We start from the raw sequence: 13,812 nt of genomic DNA, 5'->3' as shown, positions 1-13,812 counted from the left end.
GATGCTGGAGATAAACCGCCACATCTGCAACATTCCTGCATTTAGCCGGAAGCTGCACCCCCCCCCCAACCCTCCCTCAATTGCTACATACTGGGTAGCCATTTTCAACATGATCCACGGCATTCTGGGAATATAAGCTGAACACACACCGTTATTGGGGATACTACTCATGCCATGCTATGGCTATTTCCGAAACGCAGGTTAGCTATGCACTGGGGAAGCCAAATACCCCGTCAGTTAAGGCCTAGATACAAGATGTCACCTTCTGTCAGACTCCGCTTTCTATATTCTGGGAATTAATGTCCATAGCCTAAAGGCCCAAAGATATCTGGGGTCCGGTCCTTGAGTGGCTACCCACTCTCCAACCTGATGTTGCTAGCTCACCCAACCTAACGGATGTAGGCACACATGACTAGCTCCTTATCATAACCCTAGCTAGCCTTGAGACGTGAGTTATCATAAGGATATGCTGTAAAATATGCTCATGAAATAGCTTGAACTGTACTAGGACAATTCAAGCCTACACTGTGGCTGGGATAATGTCTGGGTGTCCTTGAGTAATTGTACTGATACTCTGACCTATGTTTGCTCTGTTATGGTTGTTGTTAAGTTACAAGCGCATTATATGACATTTGCAGGTGTCGATAAATATTAAGCAATGTGACAATGTATGTATTATGTTAAAATACCAATAAACCAATATATTTAAAACAAGCATTGGCATAGCCAATAGGTCTCGCCTTTGGGACCTTATAAGTGTTTAGTTAGCCAGCACAATATCCTTGGTGCAATAACATCAAGTGTTGCATGGCTAAACACTTATAAGGTCCCAAAGGCGAGACCTATTGGCTATGCCAATGCTTGTATTGAGTGAGTGGCTCGTGCAGGTATGCCACTGTAAGGTAGAGATTCTGCGAGTGCTTTTACAGGAGTCCCTGTGACATTGCGCCTCTTCAAAATGTATCTTGGGTCTGGTGCAATACTTCTAGCCCCTATTCCCGTCTTCTCATACCCACTGCTTCCTTAAATGTCCCATGTACAGCTGGGGTTGACACTCCTATTACCCCTGCCCTCCAGTGACACTTTACCTGTCACAGGTGGTGGATGCGGTGGTGATGGACGTGGTGGTGGTGGACGTGGTGGTGGAGGACGACGTGGTGGTGGTGGATGTGGTGGACGTGCTGGTGGTGGATGTGGTGGTGGATGTGGCAGTGGTGGTGGACGTGGTCATGGTGGTGGTTGTGGTGGTGGACATGGTGGTGCTGATGGACATGGTGGTGGTGGTGGACGAGGTGCTGGTGGTGCTGGATGTGCTGGTGGACGTGGTGGTGGTGTTGGACGTGATGTTGCACGTGATGTTGGATGTGGTGGTGTTGGCGGTGGATGTGGTGTTGGCGGTGGACGTGGTGCTGGTGGTGGTGGACGTGGTGGTGGTGGATGTGGTGGTGGTGATGCGAAAGAAAGAGTGAGGGGGAATGAAAAAAAAAACGCGGCCGCGCCAGATAAAGTACTGACACTGCTTGAGTTATTCAATGCACTTTATGCCCCGCAGCTGGTAGTAGGAAAGTAACATGCAAACATAATGCAATGAATGTGATGGGACACTTTGGAGAGAGCCGTGCACGAGGGAAAACTTATAATGTGATATTTTAGGGCTCAGTAGTGGCTGCCTTATATTGAGGCTATTGTTTATTGTCCGTACAAAGAAAATTGTAAGATGAATTGCTGTCTCTGTGCGACCTGCAACAAGAAAGAGAGTGAGAGACAGTGCGAGTGAAAGAGAGAGTGAGTGTGGGGAAATGAAAAAAAAAGTGGCCCACGCTGTGTTTAATGACTGTGAATGACTAATGCTGAAACTCAAACAAGCAGCAGCTGTTTTCAAGCACACTCGTGCTTGAGGTGGCATCCGCCTTGCGGGAGCGAGCAGCGCCCAATTAGCACGCGCGCCACTGCTCGCTCCCGCAAGGTGGATGCCACCACAAGCACGAGTGTGCTTGAAAAGGAGCAGACCGATGGCTAAAGGCTCTTCTAGAGCAGCGCATGCGCGCTGCCTAGACGAAACCTAAAAATGCGGTGCACTAGCGCCCCAAAATGGTGTGGGAGATTGGTACGAAATAGCGACTGTATCTCTTTCCAATCCTTGCAACTTGAAGATCAACCGTCTCCCTAGTAGATGTTAAGGCCACATCTTTCTGAAACTATAAGGCTTTCATTCTTCTTAAATCATCAAAGTTCCCATTCGAAATTTTTATCGAAAGCCAAATTGTTGCATCCCTAACCTTACAGGCATGTGGAAACCGTGCTTGTGTGCTACAGGTCACAACCCCCGAAACGGTCACCAGATATGGTGTGTCCGGTTTTATCCCACAGCAACATGGACTATTCAACATCAAATAACTCCCCTTAGTGAGCATTTTGAACACTGGACGAATCACAGCAGCCGGGGAACTTTCCGATAAAACGATAAGTTCACCTTGGACGCATTACATGCTCCATGGAGTGTAACCTTCATGCAAGCTAGAGAATGGCCTAATGTATTCTTGCAGTCTTTCGCTAAGAAAAACCTCAGTTGCACCATTCGTACAACGATAAGTGAAAGGTAAGATCTATGCCTTATGTACAAACCCTTTTCCTAGCGCTTCAAACCTGCCTACCTGTTGATGTTGCAAGCAGTATTTGAAGTGAAAAGTTGAAATTGGCAGAGAAATACATCTGTGTATTATCCAATATGCACTGGGTACCTCTGTGGCAGTAAATGGTAATTTTTCCAACTTTTCTATGCGTAACATAGTGTATGTAGTGTCTTTCTTAGCCATATTGGTCTGTTCTTTTGTTAAGTTGTTTGGTAAAATAAACCAGTGGCATGCAGGTGTTTCCATGGAACGCAACTAGTGCATACTGTCTGTAGAGTCCAACTTAGCATAGGAGACCTAAGTTGTGCTTTTACGTGTTGTAAAGTGGACATGTCACTCTATATGATGTCAATAGCAGACAACACAATGTTAACCAGAGAATATATCCTACTGAATAATGTAGTCATACAATTGTCTACTACCACTAGAGCCTTTTCTAAATTTGCCCTGTCAAATTTCACAAAGTCTTTCAGCAGCTTCCTGCTGGGAAACTTTCCAGACTTCGTTGTATATTGCATACAGGAAGCGCTTTTGATGTGGTTTTCGAAGACCTAACAAAAAATCCTGGAGGGCCCTGTCATCGGAAAGAAGAGACAAATGCTGTTTCTTCTCAGACAATGTTGAATGTTTTAGACACTATAGGCAAAACTTTCCAATACTGTGTTGTGTCTGCACGTAACATGGGTTTGGCCTATTTACCTATAAACCCTTCGTGTTATCAAGAAAACATGCCTGACATACATTAGTATATAACGGCCACAATATGCATCCCTCTGGATTGGAACATGAAGTTATGTATATCCCATTTCTAAGGATGTTGTCAAACGTGTCCTCTGTATAACGTGTGGATTGCTGCCAATTCACAAAGCGTGCAAAAAAAGAATTTTTGGTGTGTTCGGATCCTTTATCTTGGCCAAGCTGAGACAGAACATCTGCTGCACAGTTTTAGTCCGGGATATCAGTTGGTGTGTATAATCATGCTCTAAATAAAGCCTCGTTCCCCTGAACCTGCCAATCTCTAGTTCCCCAAATTGATTTTAAATTGATATTGTCTCTCCAAAACGTATAACCTGGTATTGACAACTGGGAAATGAAAGATGCAGTATAAATCAACCATGTGTCACTGAGCATATTTTTCTTTGCTGGGGATGTAAGTTTATAAGACTCTGGCTCTGCTGGATCATGACCTGAAAATAGTGCAAACTTCTGTGCTACTCGGAGGTGGTGTTTGTCGGGCAGTGTTCCAATTGGGTGTAATTAAATACTGCACCTGGAATGCTTGCTGTATGTAAATAATGGTAACAACTGAACATTTCATTATAATTAGATGTACCAATATATATTTTTTTACTATTACAAAATGTGTAATGTTCTAAAAAAGCAAGCATTTCATGCCCTCTGTTAATTTTTCTGTTGGTCCAAATATATCATAGAATACCTTATCTCAAACAATTCCAATTGGAACAGCTGAAATGTTCACCGGGGGAGGGCTCTTCACCCTTTGTGCGATAGAAAAATAAGGCTTCAAAACCTCGTTTACCAGTTCCACAGCAGAATGTCTTGGGATATGGTGTCGTTCAGAAGCAGGAAAGTAATTAAACTAATCCAAATATATGTCCACAACGGGATAAAGTATGTCTTTTTGTGCCAAATAAAATGTTCATGTGGTCCTCTTTGTGGAGGTGATCTCACGAATCAGAAGTGAAGTCATTAAAGTTGACAAAATAGCTTGAGGCTATCTGGACAAACAGAAGGGGGATGGGAGCACACTGCTACCTCCCAGCACAGTTCGCCCCTTTGCATCCTGGTACATGCAGTTCAATTTAAATGCTTACTTAAAATTTTGCAGAGTGTCTCACCAAAGTTGGTGCAGGTTAGTGCTGTTAATCTCTAGACACATGTTTCTGGATTTCATCCTTCTTCAGTAGAGATAAAACTAAATTCTTCTGGGGTTTGCTGAGAAAGCTGCCACAATCCTCTCAGGTCTCTGTACCTCTCCCTGGCGCACAGGTGCCTCCCATGAGCTCGTCAGCCCAGTGGCTCAAGGGAGCCTTTTTGACACAGAAGGGGGATGGGAGCACACTGCTACCTCCCAGCACAGTTCGCCCCTTTGCATCCTGGTACATGCAGTTCAATTTAAATGCTTACTTGAAATTTTGCAGAGTGTCTCACCAAAGTTGGTGCAGGTTAGTGCTGTTAATCTCTAGACACGTGTTTCTGGATTTCATCCTTCTTCAGTAGAGATAAAACGAAATTCTTCTGGGGTTTGCTGAGAAAGCTGCCACAATCCTCTCAGGTCTCTGTACCTCTCCCTGGCGCACAGGTGCCTCCCATGAGCTCGTCAGCCCAGTGGCTCATGGGAGCCTTTTTGAAACAGAAGGGGGATGGGAGCACACTGCTACCTCCCAGCACAGTTCGCCCCTTTGCATCCTGGTACATGCAGTTCAATTGAAATGCTTACTTGAAATTTTGCAGAGTGTCTCACCAAAGTTGGTGCAGGCTAGTGCTGTTAATCTCTAGACACATGTGTTTCTGGATTTCCTTCTTCTTCAGTAGAGATAAAACGAAATTCTTCTGGGGTTTGCTGAGAAAGCTGCCACAATCCTCTCAGGTCTCTGTACCTCTCCCTGGCGCACAGGTGCCTCCCATGAGCTCGTCAGCCCAGTGGCTCAAGGGAGCCTTTTTGAAACAGAAGGGGGATGGGAGCACACTGCTACCTCCTAGCACAGTTCGCCCCTTTGCATCCTGGTACATGCAGTTCAATTTAAATGCTTACTTGAAATTCTGCAGAGTGTCTCACCAAAGTTGGTGCAGGTTAGTGCTGTTAATCTCTAGACACATGTGTTTCTGGATTTCATCCTTCTTCAGTAGAGATAAAACGAAATTCTTCTGGGATTTGCTGAGAAAGCTGCCACAATCCTCTCAGGTCTCTGTACCTCTCCCTGGCGCACAGGTGCCTCCCATGAGCTTGTCAGCCCAGTGGCTCAAGGGAGCCTTTTTGAAACAGAAGGGGGATGGGAGCACACTGCTACCTCCCAGCACAGTACGCCCCTTTGCATCCTGGTACATGCAGTTCAATTTAAATGCTTACTTAAAATTTTGCAGAGTGTCTCACCAAAGTTGGTGCAGGTTAGTGCTGTTAATCTCTAGACACATGTGTTTCTGGATTTCATCCTTCTTCAGTAGAGATAAAACGAAATTCTTCTGGGATTTGCTGAGAAAGCTGCCACAATCCTCTCAGGTCTCTGTACCTCTCCCTGGTGCACAGGTGCCTCCCATGAGCTCGTCAGCCCAGTGGCTCAAGGGAGCCTTTTTGAAACAGAAGGGGGATGGGCGCACACTGCTACCTCCCTGCACAGTTCGCCCCTTTGCATCCTGGTACATGCAGTTCAATTTAAATGCTTACTTGAAATTTTGCAGAGTGTCTCACCAAAGTTGGTGCAGGTTAGTGCTGTTAATCTCTAGACACATGTTTCTGGATTTCATCCTTCTTCAGTAGAGATAAAACTAAATTCTTCTGGGGTTTGCTGAGAAAGCTGCCACAATCCTCTCAGGTCTCTGTACCTCTCCCTGGCGCACAGGTGCCTCCCATGAGCTCGTCAGCCCAGTGGCTCAAGGGAGCCTTTTTGAAACAGAAGGGGGATGGGCGCACACTGCTACCTCCCAGCACAGTTCGCCCCTTTCCATCCTGGTACATGCAGTTCAATTGAAATGCTTACTTGAAATTTTGCAGAGTGTCTCACCAAAGTTGGTGCAGGTTAGTGCTATTAATCTCTAGACACGTGTTTCTGGATTTCATCCTTCTTCAGTAGAGATAAAACGAAATTCTTCTGGGGTTTGCTGAGAAAGCTGCCACAATCCTCTCAGGTCTCTGTACCTCTCCCTGGCGCACAGGTGCCTCCCATGAGCTCGTCAGCCCAGTGGGTCAAGGGAGCCTTTTTGAAACAGAAGGGGGATGGGAGCACACTGCTACCTCCTAGCACAGTTCGCCCCTTTGCATCCTGGTACATGCAGTTCAATTTAAATGCTTACTTGAAATTCTGCAGAGTGTCTCACCAAAGTTGGTGCAGGTTAGTGCTGTTAATCTCTAGACACATGTGTTTCTGGATTTCATCCTTCTTCAGTAGAGATAAAACGAAATTCTTCTGGGATTTGCTGAGAAAGCTGCCACAATCCTCTCAGGTCTCTGTACCTCTCCCTGGCGCACAGGTGCCTCCCATGAGCTCGTCAGCCCAGTGGCTCAAGGGAGCCTTTTTGAAACAGAAGGGGGATGGGAGCACACTGCTACCTCCCAGCACAGTTCGCCCCTTTGCAGCCTGGTACATGCAGTTCAATTTAAATGCTTACTTAAAATTTTGCAGAGTGTCTCACCAAAGTTGGTGCAGGTTAGTGCTGTTAATCTCTAGACACATGTGTTTCTGGATTTCATCCTTTTTCAGTAGAGAGAAAACGAAATTCTTCTGGGATTTGTTGAGAAAGCTGCCACAATCCTCTCGGGTCTCTGTACCTCTCCCTGGCACACAGGTGCCTCCCATGAGCTCGTCAGCCCAGTGGCTCATGGGAGCCTTTTTGAAACAGAAGGGGGATGGGAGCACACTGCTACCTCCCAGCACAGTTCGCCCCTTTGCATCCTGGTACATGCAGTTCAATTGAAATGCTTACTTGAAATTTTGCAGAGTGTCTCACCAAAGTTGGTGCAGGCTAGTGCTGTTAATCTCTAGACACATGTGTTTCTGGATTTCCTTCTTCTTCAGTAGAGATAAAACGAAATTCTTCTGGGGTTTGCTGAGAAAGCTGCCACAATCCTCTCAGGTCTCTGTACCTCTCCCTGGCGCACAGGTGCCTCCCATGAGCTCGTCAGCCCAGTGGCTCAAGGGAGCCTTTTTGAAACAGAAGGGGGATGGGAGCACACTGCTACCTCCTAGCACAGTTCGCCCCTTTGCATCCTGGTACATGCAGTTCAATTTAAATGCTTACTTGAAATTCTGCAGAGTGTCTCACCAAAGTTGGTGCAGGTTAGTGCTGTTAATCTCTAGACACATGTGTTTCTGGATTTCATCCTTCTTCAGTAGAGATAAAACTAAATTCTTCTGGGGTTTGTTGAGAAAGCTGCCACAATCCTCTCAGGTCTCTGTACCTCTCCCTGGCGCACAGGTGCCTCCCATGAGCTCGTCAGCCCAGTGGCTCAAGGGAGCCTTTTTGAAACAGAAGGGGGATGGGAGCACACTGCTACCTCCCAGCACAGTTTGACCCTTTGCATCCTGGTACATGCAGTTCAATTTAAATGCTTACTTGAAATTTTGCAGAGTGTCTCACCAAAGTTGGTGCAGGTTAGTGCTGTTAATCTCTAGACACATGTGTTTCTGGATTTCATCCTTTAGTAGAGATAAAACGAAATTCTTCTGCAAAATTTCAAGTAAGCATTAAAATTGAACTGCATGTACCAGGATGCAAACGGGCCAACTGTGCTGGGAGGTAGCAGTGTGCTCCCATCCCCCTTCTGTTTCAAAAAGGCTCCCTTGAGCCACTGGGCTGACGAGCTCATGGGAGGCACCTGTGCGCCAGGGAGAGGTACAGAGACCTGAGAGGATTGTGGCAGCTTTCTCAGCAAACCCCAGAAGAATTTCGTTTTATCTCTACTGAAGAAGGATGAAATCCAGAAACACATGTGTCTAGAGATTAACAGCACTAACCTGCACCAACTTTGGTGAGACACTCTGCAAAATTTCAAGTAAGCATTTAAATTGAACTGCATGTACCAGGATGCAAAGGGGTGAACTGTGCTGGGAGGTAGCAGTGTGCTCCCATCCCCCTTCTGCTATCTGGACAAACATGGGAGACTCATGAAGCTTTGTAGAACTGGTAGCGGACTCCAATGGTGGTATGTTGTAGGCACCATCATTGTCTGCTTGCAGAGTTGAAATCTTTGTAGTCATATTTGATGATGTAATGAGAAGTAGTGATACTTCAGTGTTCATTGTCCCCAGCCAGAGAGAAGAAGCTTCAGCGCATATCAAAACTTACTGCCCTCAGCCTCACTGCGAGGACTTTGCAGACTTCTTCTTTGAAAAGTCGAATAGGATTGAATCAGACCTAAGGTCGGCCCTGTTTGATCTATCAGTCTCTCCTTACTCGGGCTGTCTCTCATTATGCTCTGTTGCTCTCCTAAAAACAATGTCTCTTGGAGTCAATTCATACCCTTCAACGACACATCCATCTTCAACATTCTCGCTACCTTGAAACCTTCAAATCACTTCAATGATCCCCTACCCCCAATCTCTTTAAAGACATGATAAGATCACTAGTCCCGCTCTGGTCCAAGAATATCAATGCATCTCTCCTTCAAGGTGAAATCCCGGACTGCCTAAAGTTGGGTCTGGTTCTGCCTATTCTTAAAAAAACAGTCAGCTGACCCTGAAGATCTGAATAGTTTTCGCCCACTCAACAAACATCCCTACTCTGACAAAACTCCTTGAGAAATGTGTTCATGAACAATTGTGTAACCACATTGAGGAATTCCAACTCCTTGATCAATTCCAATCTGGCTTCCGGCACGGCCACAGCACCGAAACAGCCATAACTCACAAAGTTGACGATGCTCTCGCAATGCTTGACCAGAAAGAATCTTGCCTACTGATCCTACTCGACCTCTCATCGGCATTTGACGCTGTCAAACATGACAATCTACTGAGCCTTCTGGAACACAGTATGGGGCTCTCTGGCACTGTACTAAAATGGTTTGCCTCCTTTCTCAATAACAGAACTCAGAGAGTCAAACTATCCAACTCCTGCACTCTGGGGGTGCCACAAGGGTCCTTCTCCCCCAAGCTTTTCAATATATTCATTGAACCTCTTACTGTAATCCTCAAAGCATCCAACATCCAATATCATATGCCTGCGGATGACACCCAATTGTACATGAAAATCTCTTCCCCTGAAGATATTAAAATTCGTAACAGAACCCTGCTCAAAATCCAAAAGTGGTTAACGTCCAACCACCTCAAACTTAATGCCCTCAAAACGGAATTCTTACGTCTTCCGTCCAAGCAATTATTGTGGAGAAATATGTGAAAAACCTCTCCGCTCTCAACTGCACACCTCACATCATTGACTCTATGAAATCGGTAGGAATAGTGCTAGATAAGAACTTAAACATGCAGGATCACATCAGCATGTCTGTCAAAGGAGCGAATTTCCAACTGAGAATCCTCCGGAAACTTAAACCCTTCCTTGCCCATGAGGACTTCAAATCTGCGGTGCAATCGTTAGTCATCTCACGGTTGGAATATGGTAGTGCCGCTCTGCATGCTTCCAACATACAGATTAGCCCCCCTCAGAGCATCTCTGAATGCGGCGGCTAGGCTTATCACATGCTTCAAAAAATCCAATCACATTTCTCCTGACCTGAAATCTCTCAACTGGCTTCCGTTTGAGGCAAGGATTCAATAAAAAATTGCATGTATGACTCATAAAGCACTGCATTTCAACACCCCTTTGTACCTGGCAACTAGGTTTGATCTGTCGGGTGGTGCCGTTCCTCAAGGAACTCCAGCACCTTACTTCACAAGCCGAAGAAATATAAAAAAAAATGAAAACCTACAATCGGACTTTCTCAGGCATTTCCCCGAGAATCTGGAATGCTTTTCCTCCAGAAACTAGACTGATTCCCTCTACGCTGTCCTTCAAAAGGAAAGTGAAAACTTTGCTAATGAACACCGCGCTGAGCTAGAAACTCTTGCCCTTCGTCTCCTATCATGTAACGCTGATTATGGACTACTTGGCAATTGTTTTACCGCATTGCCTGCCCCCTTTGTCTTTTTGTTGTCTTTTTTTACCGGCTGTCATGGTTTTTACTTTGCCTTACATCATTATATCGGCTGTTATTGCTTTATATCATTGCCAAACTCTAATGTAATGTGCTCTGATACCCACTAGGTTCATGTTCGCGCTATATAAAACTTTAAAATAAATAAGATAGTGAGAGGAGGCATGTAACTACCCAGAAGCCCTTGGGGACTGCTATGTAAAACCGGAGACATGATGTGGTTTGATGAGATCAATGGACACAAATCGCCTGTGTTTGCTACTGGCAAGCGGCGGTAAAAGTATAGTTCCGGTACCTTCAACAGCCAGGACAGGCAAAGGTGCTCTATAAGATGGCCCATATTCCTTCTTGTCAATTATTATCTCCTGTACTAGATCCCCAATCTTTGGAATCTAACCAGGAGTTGCCGGTGCTTCCTTCACTTCACCAGTAGTGGAACATTTTCTGCTGGACGTTGCTCTGAGCGACTTTTAAGTTGTTGCAGGTCCTGTAAAACATGGAAACGTTCACTGTTATCAAAAGGCGTTTCACCGCCACTGTACTGAGACTAGCAAGGTCTGGAACCCGCATCTTAACCCCGAACAGGAGTTCATAGGGAGTCCGACCACCCAAAGATCTTCTAGGCAGTTTGTTCAAGACTCTATGGACCCCGTACAGGTAGTGAAGTCAAAATAACTGGAACCCCCTGCAAATATAATCTAACAATTCCTAGGCCAGGACAAATATATAATGAAAAGAACTTCCCTAGGCAATTTGCAGTCTACAGATTCAATAGACCATAATCTCAAAGGCAGATTGATATATTAAACTCAGTGTAACCAAACAGTTATTGTTTAATTTTTTTTAATTTTAATTCATAATCATATAAAACATAATAAAGCATAAAATGCATATATGGGTGTGTCTTAAAATAAAATAATACACAAAGCCACAAAGAAATTACAACATACATAATCTCCTAAGAGATTATAAACTTTACCAAAAATGATATAAAAAAATACACAATACATATAGCACATCGACAGTGGCGGTAAGATCCGTCTTCTTCCTTAAACATATAGACTTTCCTAAACATGATATAAAACAAATGCACAATACATATAGTACATCAACAGTAGCAGTCAGATAGGTCTTCTACGCGTTTCGGCACACTCTGCACCTTCATGAGGAATGCCACACAATTACTACAGTATAGAGCGTGAATCTTGATTGTCCAAAACAGTATTAAAACTTAAAAACGGCGGGATTTCAACCCTTTTCAATCTGTATGTCGAATATAATTGACGTTCCAAACTGGTATCTGGACTAGTTTCTAGGTATATTTTCTCTTGATGCTTCCTGTTAGTTGAGCACGAAAGGATACATTTAGTGTCAACCAGATCAGTTCCATTCATGCAGTAAGTAATACATTTTTTTTTTGCTGGGTGATGTCTTCAGGCCACAATCATATTATAGTCCTGTGAAATGAACTTTAGTGTCTCTTCGTGGAGTTGAGACGCGTGTTTGCTGGTAGACTGCAACCCTGTACAGGTAGTGTACACAACTGCGACCTGAACCTAAGACTAGCTGTTAAAGACTGCTTTAAGTCTCAGTTTTTACTCTCCACTACCTCATTCCCCTTTCAGATAATAGGGGGAGGAGTACTGCACAGTCACACTCAATTTTTCCATGGTGTCTCTTTATGCCCTAGAGGCGAATGCCGTACCTTGTTCCGAATGGATGTGGGCTACTGCATATGTGCTGATAAACACTTGCAAGTCCTTTATAACAGTTTGAGCATCAGCCGATCGCTGTGGCCATACCCACTGTACTCAAGAGCAGGAATCCATTGCTAATATGATGTATTTGTATGACCCTTCCGAGTGTAAGGGTCCACAGTGGTCAAGATAAACACAAGCCAAGAGGCTTGTCTGAGATCAAAAGAGGTGTCTGCGATGTACGAGCTACGGTGGACACTTTGATTTGTTGGCAGATGTAAGGACATGGGGCCAAATTACGATGCAGCCCGGAAAGGCTCCGTCTGCTGGCGGTCGGAAATTACACTGGCCGGTCTTTCCGGCTGGCTTCCAAAATGCTCAAGGAGCTCATCGGCCAGTCGGAAAAAGGGTGGGCCTTTCTGCCCATGGGATTATGATGCACAGTTTCCATGCAGGCCTGTCTGATATGGAAACCATGTCGGAAAGTCTGTTTGGGGGCCCCCAGCAGGGCCCCCTTGTGTGTGCAGGCTCCAGTTGTGGGCTGATGGAGCATCTATGGTGCCCCCCTGTTAATCCCTGCACCCCGTGTCAGGCACTCTCAGGTGCCTGACACGGGGTGCGTGTATTAACACCACCTCCCATTTCCCCATGGGAGCATGTATTACAGCCGTAATACATGCTCCCATAGGGAAATGTCGGTGTTCGGTCGCATCCTAATTGGGAGGTCGGGACTGCCGATCAGCGTTCGGTCAGTCTCCGTTCCGATGCGGTGTCCGTCTGCCCGACATCGTAATAGGAGCCATAGTCTTTGGCGTGTTTGTAAAGACCAAGCCACCAGTAGCGTTGCTGCCATATTGAAATTGTAGCCGTCATAATGAAATGGTAGCCGCCACCCCTGAGTGAGCATATTAGACCCTCATGTGCTGCTAGGATCAGCCTTAACCTCCGTTCTGAATTAGGTATTACTCTAGCCCCCACTCCGGGAATGTGAGTAAATGGAATATTTTGTGCACTTAACTGGTAGTAGTGTTTTGGTGGAAAACTTTCAGTATGTGGGTGCCATTGTGCTCAGCATTGACAGCCGTCATGATGTCTCCATCTATCCTCATACTAGAACAGGTTATTGCAGTGACTGTAGCAGTTTGCACTGTTGCTTTTGCAGCTTCATCAGCCATTGAATTCCCTGCAAGTGTATCCCTACGCGTTGATGGCTCAGTGTGTGAACGACATGAGCACGTAAGCTACGTTTTGGCTTAACCACTTGTTCCCCAAAGCATCTTATGCTTGAGTGTGTACCCTTTGGAATCTCTGATTCCATTTTGGCTCATGTAGTGTAAGTACTCATTGTAAGACTGAACACAATAAATCGAATCACACATGATTAGTGCGGGGAATTCAGGATCTGTATATTCAAGTGCCCAAATTAGAGCTTTCAGTTCAGCCAGCTGCGCAGTGCAGTCACCAAGTGACTGCATATAGGTTTTATGAGGTTGGAATTCTCCACTCATATCACCCTTTACCGCCACATAAGCGGAAGAGTATTGATGTTTTGTTCCTTCTGCAGGTTGGGCAGAATCATCAGTGTAGATTATTAAATCATCCTGATCTAAAGGCACTATTTCATTGGGCAGCGGATATTTGTGTTCATATTGTGTAT

Source organism: Triturus cristatus, chromosome 7 (genome assembly GCF_964204655.1).
Source record: "Triturus cristatus chromosome 7, aTriCri1.1, whole genome shotgun sequence".
Taxonomy (NCBI): domain Eukaryota; kingdom Metazoa; phylum Chordata; class Amphibia; order Caudata; family Salamandridae; genus Triturus; species Triturus cristatus.
This window is presented reverse-complemented; position numbering follows the sequence as displayed.